At 36.7% G+C, this 10496-nt stretch overlaps 1 pseudogene across 1 annotated transcript in view; it reads right to left on the reverse strand.

Annotated features, from left to right (window-relative positions):
- Positions 1–7525, reverse strand: part of LOC307032926 (L-amino-acid oxidase-like) — a 13683-nt pseudogene extending 6158 nt beyond the window's left edge. Inside the window, exons 1-3 of the transcript XR_013810629.1 lie at positions 7511–7525; positions 6908–7033; positions 732–850 (exon numbers count right to left, since the gene is read on the reverse strand). The product of XR_013810629.1 is annotated as an L-amino-acid oxidase-like (transcript). The remainder of the gene's footprint in view (positions 1–731; positions 851–6907; positions 7034–7510) is intronic.
- Between the last annotated feature and the right edge of the window lie 2971 nt (positions 7526–10496).

The raw sequence follows: 10496 nt of genomic DNA on the forward strand, positions 1-10496 counted from the left end.
CCCACCTCTTCAATAGAGCCTTTCCCTAGACCTTTTATTTATTTATTATCACCCTTTTATCTTATTTTTTTCTTTTTACTTATTTATTTTTATTTATTGCTTTTTATTCTTTTTACGATGTTAGCACTTCGGGATTTGAATGCAAATATGAAGTGCTTTATAAATTAAAGCCATTATTATTATTATTATTATTATTGTCCAAGTGTGCCGCAAAAAAAACGTATTTTTATGTTCCTGATTTTTTTCTGACTTAATAAACTTCACTTCATATACACTTTATTTTATTACATGTACAATGGAGTTTATAAGCTAATAAAACATATATTGCTCAGATTTAGAAATATTAAACAGCTTAAATTCTCATAGTTTACATCAGCCGTCATTGTTTACGGTGTGCAGAGCAGCTTTTTATCCTCGCGCCAAATAATTTCAAGATGGACCGTTACGTAGTGACAATAAATAAAGAAGCACCCCAGCCCTCAACAACACAGGCAGGGATGACAGAACATGATGGAACAGCAGTGCAAAAGAAGTCTAAGATAACATTAATATCAGCCACAAGTTTAAACAGCAGAGCTCAGGATGAACTCGCAGAGCTATCTATGGACCGCTCCCTGAAACTGAAGCACGGGGAAATACGTCTGGATATATTTTGACTGCTTGTGGGACACGAGTATCCATCCCTCTCGGAGAGTGCCATCAAGGTGCTTTTACAGTTTCCAACCTCCTACTTGTGCGAGCTGGCGTTTTCCTCACTCGCATATGTCAAAAACAAGACCCGGACCCGGCTGTCAGTGGAGCAGGACCTCCGCGTTGCGCTGTCCACTATCCCCCCACGCATCAAGAGACTCTGCTCACAAAAGCAGGCACAAGTGTCGCACTAGCACCGTGTAACGGTCTGAGAAATGTTTATGTTTGGATGTTAATTTGTGTGCCTTTCTTATACATTTATGATTTATGATTGTGCCAATCAGTATTATCTGGATAGCGAAATGCAGAATGTTTCATATTTGGGATGTGGTTGATGAGTCACATGACCACAGTCAGGTCAGAGGGCATTGTTTCATCCCTCCAATTCTATTAAGTTATTATTTAATCTAAGTGATCATAGGCCTGCCTCTTTTGAAATCCAAATGTAAAATAATAACTGTATTGATATGTATTCGTGTTTTTACACAGGTAGGCCTACTATTTTCAGCCAAAAACAAAAGAGCCTACTTAGTAGGCCTGTTTATAATATTGAATTCATCATAGAAATGGTGCTGACATTTTTAGTCTGGTTCTTGTTATTATGTCTGAATACATTATTTGTTCTATAAAATGTTCTATTCAATTAAATACACATTTGAAAACCAATTTATGGTGTATTTATGGTTTTTAGTTTAAGCTCTGAAGTGGTTTTTAAATCTACAAAAAGTTGGGGTGCCTTGGGGTCGAGAAATATTTTCAGGGGTGCCTTGGTAAAAAAAAGGTTGGGAACCACTGCTGTAGCATACCCCTCCGAAAGAGGGACGTATATAAAACAGGAAGTTACGTTAAGACATGAATACAATTGCAATTAAAGTAACACAAACAATGCCATCTCCTTTTCAGGTTCAAAGAACAGGGTTATTTACATAAACTATTCATTTTGCAAATACATGTTTTAACCAGGAAGGCAAGACAGACATCGATATGACCCATGTGAATTGCAATATTGCAATATATCGTATCGCAATACTTAGCATATCGTTAAACATTAAAAAATGATTTATTAAACAAAGAACAGGTGTATATAATATGGCAACAAATAATTAAAGAACATAATTTAATAAACAAAAAAGACTCAGATTTATCAGTTCAAATTAATGTTTTTTAAAGTTTCTTAAAGGTTATAAAATATGGCAAAATAATAAAAGTGCAAAGAAAATTAAAGAAAATCTATTTAATTTACAAAGATACTTGTTATTAATAATTATTCTGGTGATTTCCTTTTTTAATGTGGATAAAATAAGGCAAAAGCCTGAATACATGTTATTTATTTTAACAGTCAATAAAAAGTCAAGTCTACATTTTGAATGACTTGCAGTTAAACCTAATGGGTTTATATCCTCACTTCCTTTAACACAGCATGTGACCTTTAAAATACTTCCTGTGAAATCTTTATTTGTCATCATGCGGTGATGAACGATAACTGAAACCATGGACTCAGAAAGCAGAACAAGTGACCGCAGAAAAATCTGCATTTTAGGGAATTTCCAAAGATGTCTGTCTCTGATATCGTGTCATTTAAAAATAGAGTAAAAACACAATATTGCTGCAAAAAAATACTCACAGGATTTCCACTTCACTGTCTGAGGATCCATCTCGGTTCAGCTTTCTGAAGAAGGGAAACAGAAACTAAAGGAGGCAGACATCATTAAATCCTGACTAACATGTACAGTATCTCATCTTTTAAAGTCACGAGACAAACACCTTTTACAGTTATTAAGAAACACACCAGAAGGGTCTTTCAGCCGCGGTATTACCTGTGTGTGTGTGTGTGTGTGTGTGTGTGTGTGTGTGTGTGTGTGTGTGTGTGTGTGTGTGTGTGTGTGTGTGTGTGTGTGTGTGTGTGTGTGTGTGTGTGTGTGTGGGTGACTGTGTGAGCCTGGCCCTGCCCCCTCCCCCCCCTTCCTGCCATCTTATCACTAGACAGAGGGGGGATGGAATTTAAAAACAGTTACCTTACACTTGTATTTGTTCTCTCTAAAACACAGTGTCTGTAAAGGTGGGGGAGACTGTCTCCCCCCTTCATGCCATCTCTCTGTTTCTGCTGATGTGTAAAATATACAAAATAACGTTTTATATACTTACTCTCTTGTTAAAAGGTGATGAAGTTTGCAGCGTAAGCCAGCCATCAGTGTTCTAGTTTTAAGGTTTTGCATACCTCAAAGTGTGTCTAAAAGTATCTTGGCAAGAGAAAAAAGCCAAAATCCGCCTAGGCCATTAAAAAGAAACCGAATTCCTTCGAAAGTACTTCACATAACACTGTTTCGATGAAACAATGCAGTCTTGATAACTTGACTTGACTAACATTACTTTTTTAAATATATGTTTTTAAATGCTTTACTTTGATTTCTTTCATGTTATTTTCACACAACGTTACCTTTTTCATATTTTTTCAACGAACTGTGATATTTTGTTTTTGTCTTTCTCTCCTTTTTCGATTATATTTTTGAAAAACTACATAGTGATTTTTAGCAAAATACAACATCAACTAATACATTATACAATATTACGACTTTTTGCGATATTTTCAACACAATATACTTGTACCTTTTTTTTTTTTTTTTAGGGCTTCAAGATATTTTGCATGTCTTGCATAAACACGGTGTCATCTTTCTCGAAACTGACGTGCTGTCCGTTTTACAAACAAGTTATTTTTCTGCTTCTTCATCCTCTGAATTTGAACCGCAACTTTTCCACTGGAGTCAGAGCTTTCTGAACTTATTTCTTAACAGCACTTGGCATTTATGTGTTATATTGTGTACAGTTGAAAATGCACAGATTAACAGTCAGGCTTGGGCGGTAAAATGTGTCTCCTCAGGCTCTCCAATACACAGTCATCTCTCCACCCCCCTGCCTGCCTGCTTTTCGGTACTTTTACACCCTCATGCCGACTGCAGGGCCATGGGGTGTTAAGACCCTAACAGGCAGCTCATTTGCACCGGGCTTAAACAAGCAGGTTGGTGTCATTTTGTGTTAACAATTATATTTAATTAAAAAAACTCTTAAAAATCAGTGGATATGTATTTTTATTTTTTTGAAGAAATGCTAATTGAGAGAATTCAAACCCTCACAAAAAAGTCAATTTTTTTGAAATAGGTGAAAATATATTTATATTTTTTATATTTTGGGGACGAAATTCTTAAACAAACCCTCACTCAATAATATACATAAAAAACAGTAAAAAAAAACATACATGTACTTAATTACGAAGCATTCAAACTTTCACTCAGTAAAGAATAACATTTCACAAAAACAATGATTATTTGTTTTCAATATACATTTTTTGGGAAGAAATGAGAATTCAATACAAAAAATATAAAAAAATACAGTCAGCATGTTGTTGTGTCCCTGTGCAAGTGACGTAATGAACAGGGCGTTTATTACAACACATTGTTGTTGGTACTATAAGATTAAATGTTTTGGAAATTATCAAATAAAAATGACACAAAGTTTAAATGTTGCCTGCTCTAACAGTCACCTTTTTTAACTAAATGAACTGTCAAATGAATTAACGTTTCTGGATTTTTTTCTCATCTTGGCTGCAAAAAGCGTAACTTGCGTTCACTTTATTGATTCATTCATTTCAAATGTTCAGATCAAGGTTTGTTTATTCTACTTTTTTATTTTGTCTTGAACAGCAATTCGATCGGCCTGTCTGTATCTCACAAACAAAAAGATTGACAATAACTTTGACTTTTGAATTTAATTACAGTATAATGCAATCTCATCATAATCAGCTTTTCTTGGAAATGTGAAACAAAGTGAACTGAAAAGAGGAAATACAGATGAAAGATTATATTATTGAGTCATTTTGGATTTCCCTCCACCAACAACATGCTTTCAGTTTCATATCATCTTTTGTATTATTATGAATCATTTATCAGTGAAATACTTACATGATTTTGAATCAGAGAAGGTTTTTTCTTTTTCTTTTACTCATCAGGGATAATTTAGTCCTTCAAGCTCAATATCTTTGAATATATTATAAAGCAGGGGTGTCTAAACTACGGCCCTTTGAATTGGCCCCCATGCTTGTCTCATATTGTACTTCTTAAATATATATATGTAAAAATATGTTACAAAGAACTATAAACATAAAAAGAAAATGCTTGATTTGTCCCGGGTTGTTGGGTTTGAATATCATTATTACAACAACAAGAAAGTGCTGTAATTTGTATACAGTTCTAAATCACAACCATTTTTTAAATGTTGTTAAATATTAATAGTTTTATTATTATGTAATGCTCTGACTGAGAGAAAGAATACTCCTACAATATATGTTTTTGTCAAGTAGACAGTGAGCACACGTTTTTGTGAAACATTTAATAAAAGCAGAGTACGACAAACTAAAGAAAAAGAAAGTCTGATAGCTCAACAAAGGAGGTCAATTATTCTGTTTCAGTGGATGTTATGCAGAGTTGATGTTGCAACTCTCCAGTGTTGCTGTAGAGGGAGACCTGCAGTTGGTCGTAAGAGCTCCAGGACTCTATTTTCCACCTTACCACGTGAGTGGGAGGATAACTTTCACCACAATCTCGTGCCCTTATCTCTAAAATATAAAATCACACCTACACGCAGAATCATATAATCAGTCAAATGTGCATGCATTATTTTGTATCTTCTTTTATTTTAACATATAATTCAGTCCTCAAAAAAACAAAGAGAAAAAGAAAAATGAAACAAGAAAATCAAGAAAGACTCAGAGTGACAGTTTTTCCAGCCTTGAGTTGGAGTGGATCAGTAAAAGTGCACATGATGGTTTTGTTGCTGTTAACCTGCAGATGCAACTCACTCTCCAGTCTTCCAGCTGTTTGTCCTGCAGGAAGTTAAATAAGGGGAGAGACAGAGAGACTAATACATGAATGTGATATTTTAACCCACTGTGTTTTCTTGGGAGTCTGGAGGAACTGTTAATTTATTCCGGGAAATGACTCTGAACTACTAATTGACCTAACCGAAGTTATTGAGTCTATGTACGTTTACTGCTTGGCTCTGATCCACCAACGTCAGCAAGACCTCACCTCTATTAACTCCTGAAGAACCAGGTTCAATTAGCTGCTGTTTCAATTCAGACAACTCTCTTAAAACTGTTTAAGCGATCCCGAAGGATTTTGATATCAGTAATGAGGTGTGGCCCTACCTAAGAGTGAGTGTGGCAGGGTGCAATCTTACCTTTGAAGCAGCAGAGGAGAGCGCAGATGTTTTTTAAGTTGTCCCAATCCAAAAGGTGGGATCAGTTTATTTTAAGAAGAATAGGTCCAAAGTAATACAGGGTTCTTACCTTCTCCCTTTACAACATTATAATCATACTAAACATATCATGTGGTGGTCTTTTTCTAATCTGAATCCTCAATTCATAGTTTAGGCATTAAAGTCTTCTGACATAATCCAAAGGAATCCCCTCACGGATCGAAGGTGCTAACATTCACACCTATAGCCTGACAACATTCAGAGGCAGCTCCTCAAAAATGCTCAGTAAGAATGAACAGTTTTACATTTTCATCCAACAATTCACTCAGCATTCAATAAACAGAAATGTAAGCAATATTTACCAGGTTTGAGAGAACCTGAGCGAGGCGAAAACCCAGCTCTGAAGCTTTCTCTCTCTCACCCAGTGTTTTTATGCTGAAAACAGGACAGAACAAAGACACACCTTCTCATGCTTGTGTCAAAAGTACATAGTGGGCAGGACTGGAACAAAGTATTCTCGGCTACAACATAACCGCCTTTTTGGGGCTTCAGAATATTTCTCCAACAAGTCGGGAGCCCCCCTCCCTGTGTGCTGCTGTGAGGGAAGAGGGAAGAGGCTGTCTCCTCTCTTATCAGACATCCATAAACCATAGCCTTACACTCAACTTAACAAACCATTTGTGTTTTGTTTATACTGTAAATATAGAAAATCATAAAATAAGAAGCATTTTCATTGTGGGGTTATACAAGAATATAATTGATTATATTTGATTATAACTAACTTTCTTTTTAAGTATTCAACCTAATTTGGAGATCTCAACAGTTTGTAGATTACATGCAAACAACATAAACTCGATTCTAGACATCTAGTCATTATAATGGAAAGCTCCTTTTGAATATTATTGCAATGATATTATAGTCACTCCTAAAGCTCTCATAGAGTGTTCATCCACACAAACAACATTACCTCAGTGGAAGTGTTTCTGAGACGGATGAATTTGTGCCGTCGGTCGACATCAATGTGAAATCCTGAGTCTGAGGTCTGATTCTCCGAGCTGACGTAATGTGGCCCCTCATATTTGACTTTGTTCATCTGAGAAAGAGACAACACATAGAATCGTTGTGATTATACATTATTTAAAGAGGCCCTATTCTGCTTTTTGGGGTGTTTTGTGACACAACGTTATCTCTATCAAATACACTGAACAAAAATATAAATGCAACACTTTTGTTTTTGCTCCCATTTTTCATGAGATGAACTCAAAGATCTAAAACATTTTCTACATACACAAAATAACCTTTTCTCTCAAATGTTGTTCACAAATCTGAAAAGATCTGTGATAGTGAGCACTTCTCCTTTGCAGAGATAATCCATCCCACCTCACAGGTGAGGCATATCAAGATGCTGATTAGACAGCATGATTATTGCACAGGTGTGCCTTAGGCTGGCCATAATAAAAGGCCACTCTGAAACGTGCAGTTTTACTTTATTGGGGGGGTCTGGGGGGGTCCGAAAACCAGTCAGTAGCGATGTCCTCACAGAAGTCCACCTCAGGGCAGATCTCCTCACCCACTCCAATGTCATTGCAGAAACATCAACTACAGGTTCCAGGTGACACGGTAAAAGGATGTCATCACCAACCTTTGCTACTATTGGGTGAGATGAGCCAAACAGCTGAGACTGACCTCCTCCTCCTCCTCCTCCTCCTCCTCCTCACACAAAGAGTATTTCTGTTCAGTTCTTTGGTATACAAAGAATAAACCTTTTTGTTAACCTTTACGCTGGCTCCCTCATTTGTATTGGTTGTTGTGTGTTATTGTCTCCAGGTCCCCTAGACCTTAGTGGGGACGTAACTCCACCCCTGAGAGAAGCTAGAGGAAACCAATCAAGGAGCTGATTGGCACCTGTGTGCTGTTAAAGGAGGACAGCATGTCATTCAACAGAGAGAGAAAGAACCAAGTTTAATGTACTGATTATTATTTGGGGTTAAATATACAGACATTTTATGTTGCAAGTGAATTGGTTGATTATTATTTTTCCTTTGTAAACTTCAGTAGCTAGGTCCCTCCCTCTATTTCTGTGTGTTTAAGCATATCAGCTGGATATATTAAACCTTCCTCTGTCTGGCGCCCACATTAAATGTATTAATTCAGGGATAACACCTACGCTACAAAGTGACAAACAAAAAGTGCAATCAACTATACAAATACAAACTCAGAACATCAAGAATGCTGCAGGCACGTTAGCTTACAGAGGCCTGAACTGTGAAGCCAGCTCAACAGACCCTGGATATGTTTGAGTTATCTTAACTAACCCTAACAAACGAGATCTCGTTAAGCGGTCCTACGGAGCTGGTTATCAACTCGGTAACTCAATAAGGGTTTCTGAGTCTGGCTATGAGGGCATTGACTTGAAAGGGGAGTTACCAGCATATAACCAATTACAAACAACTTCTGTCACCAGAGCATCATATTTCACAAATGCATGAAAGGTGAACAGGTTTATTAGCTAATTTCCTGCCATAACTCCACAAACAAACTAAACATGTCTTACAAATGCCCTATGATTCACTAACAGACAGAGTTTGGTTTAATAATAAAAGACCTTTTACATGTGGATTTTGTATAATAGGTGACCTTTAACAAGCTTTTCAGAAATCTCCACATCATAATGTGGAGGAAATTCTTAAGAGAAACTGATAAATGATTAATGGACAAAGTTTGTCTTTTGTTATATTTAATAAAGTAATAAAGAAAGTCCATATTACAATCGATCTCAAATGCAGGAACAGAGCAGCTTCCTCCTCAGAGGATAACATGGCTTTGACCCCAGAACACAGTTTACAGTCTCATTATATGTAGAGAGAATATCCAACTGGTCCCACCCTTAAATTCTCTTAGGCATTATCTAAACATCCCCATCATTAAATTAAATCATTAAACCTTCCAGTGCTTAACCATTTACAAATCCACCTGTTGCCCTTCCTGAAAGGTCAAACATATGTCCCTGTTAAACACATATAGGACTAAAACTACAATTTAACAGAGTAAAAGGCAATCAGAGAATACAACATAATCTATACAAATGATTTAAATGATTATATGAACATTTTACACAACAAATAACAAACAGAACTAAAGATAACGTTAGGCTATAAAGCAGGGGTATAAGACATAAAAAAACATGCTAGAAATCAAGAGGTGGTGTTAATATGTGGAGATTATCCTGCTGAACTAAACGTCAAAGTATCATAAACATTTGTTTGTATTTTTTGTAATAACCCAAAATCACATGAGAAATCCCATTGGCTTTTTGTGAAAGGAACCAGCCTTCAGGGTCAAACATAGAAATACAACATCCCTGCACCATATTTATTATATCTTATACATTTTTTACATATGTTAAGACACATAGAATTCATGTTTTGGGATCATTTTGTTTGATTCAGATTTGTTTTAGGATAGTGTTAAAGGTGGGGTATGTACATTTGAGAAACCGGCTAAACAAATTAATCTGTGGAAGCCGTAGTGCTGTAAAAAGCACGACCAATCATCTGAGCCGGCCCGGCTAAAGTAACTGGATGGCCTACCTGCCTGTCAGCCTTCTATCTGTGCACAAACTTATCTCATGCCCTCATAGAGAGGCGAAGTCCCTCCCCTTCCGGGAGCCTCCATGGGACCCCGGAAGCGGAAAATTATACATTGAAGTCAATGGAGAGAGAAAAGTTATCTTTTGATCCCGTTTGAATTGTGCCACGAATGACACATATGATGTTTGTCAGTCTTAAACAATCATTTCCATGCAAAAAAAGTCACAGTTTGTCGTAAAAATGCTGAAATATAAGACTATGAATAATACGCAACTAGAAAGACTACAAATCCCAAATGCATTCTGGGTCGCGTAAGTGATGTCATAGGCGATAATGCTCCAAGACTGGTTGTGACTCGCAAAGCAAAGAGGAAGAAGAAGACTGATTTATTCCCTCCAATAAATATAAGAGATTGCTCCAATAAATTCACTTTTACAAGATGCCTGTGTGCTTTGTACGAGGTTGTAATCACAAAAGAGATCATACCACTTGCTCGTTCTATCGCTTCCCGTCTGATGAAAGGACCAGGAGTCGTCGGACCAAACATATCAGGTAATATACAGTACATGTTTTGCATGGAACATAGTCAAGTTAGCTACCTAGCTAGTAGCGAGCATGTTAGTTAGCATTATATTACATTACTTAGCCTTGTCATTTGTATTAGCCTTAACATGAAGTAAACCAAAATGTTAAACAGTAAGAGTAGTCATGATGGTAAGTATTTTGTGAAACATTTGAAGAGTAGCCTATCGCCCCCTCCACCAGGTGCTAAGGGGGCGGGAGGTAGGCTAACGCCACATTAGTATCAGCGATCTTTTCTACTTAATGCTATCTGCACAAATGGTTAACATTGACCATTAAAAGATCAGGCAGTTCAGGGAGAGTCGAAGGAAGGAAGGCAGGCAGCTTTGCATGACATTCTTCTGGACGTGTTTCATTGTGATGATAGTGAGAGTGAGTCAATCT

This window comes from Notothenia rossii (assembly GCF_949606895.1).
Source record: "Notothenia rossii genome assembly, chromosome: 3".
Classification (NCBI taxonomy): Eukaryota; Metazoa; Chordata; class Actinopteri; order Perciformes; family Nototheniidae; genus Notothenia; species Notothenia rossii.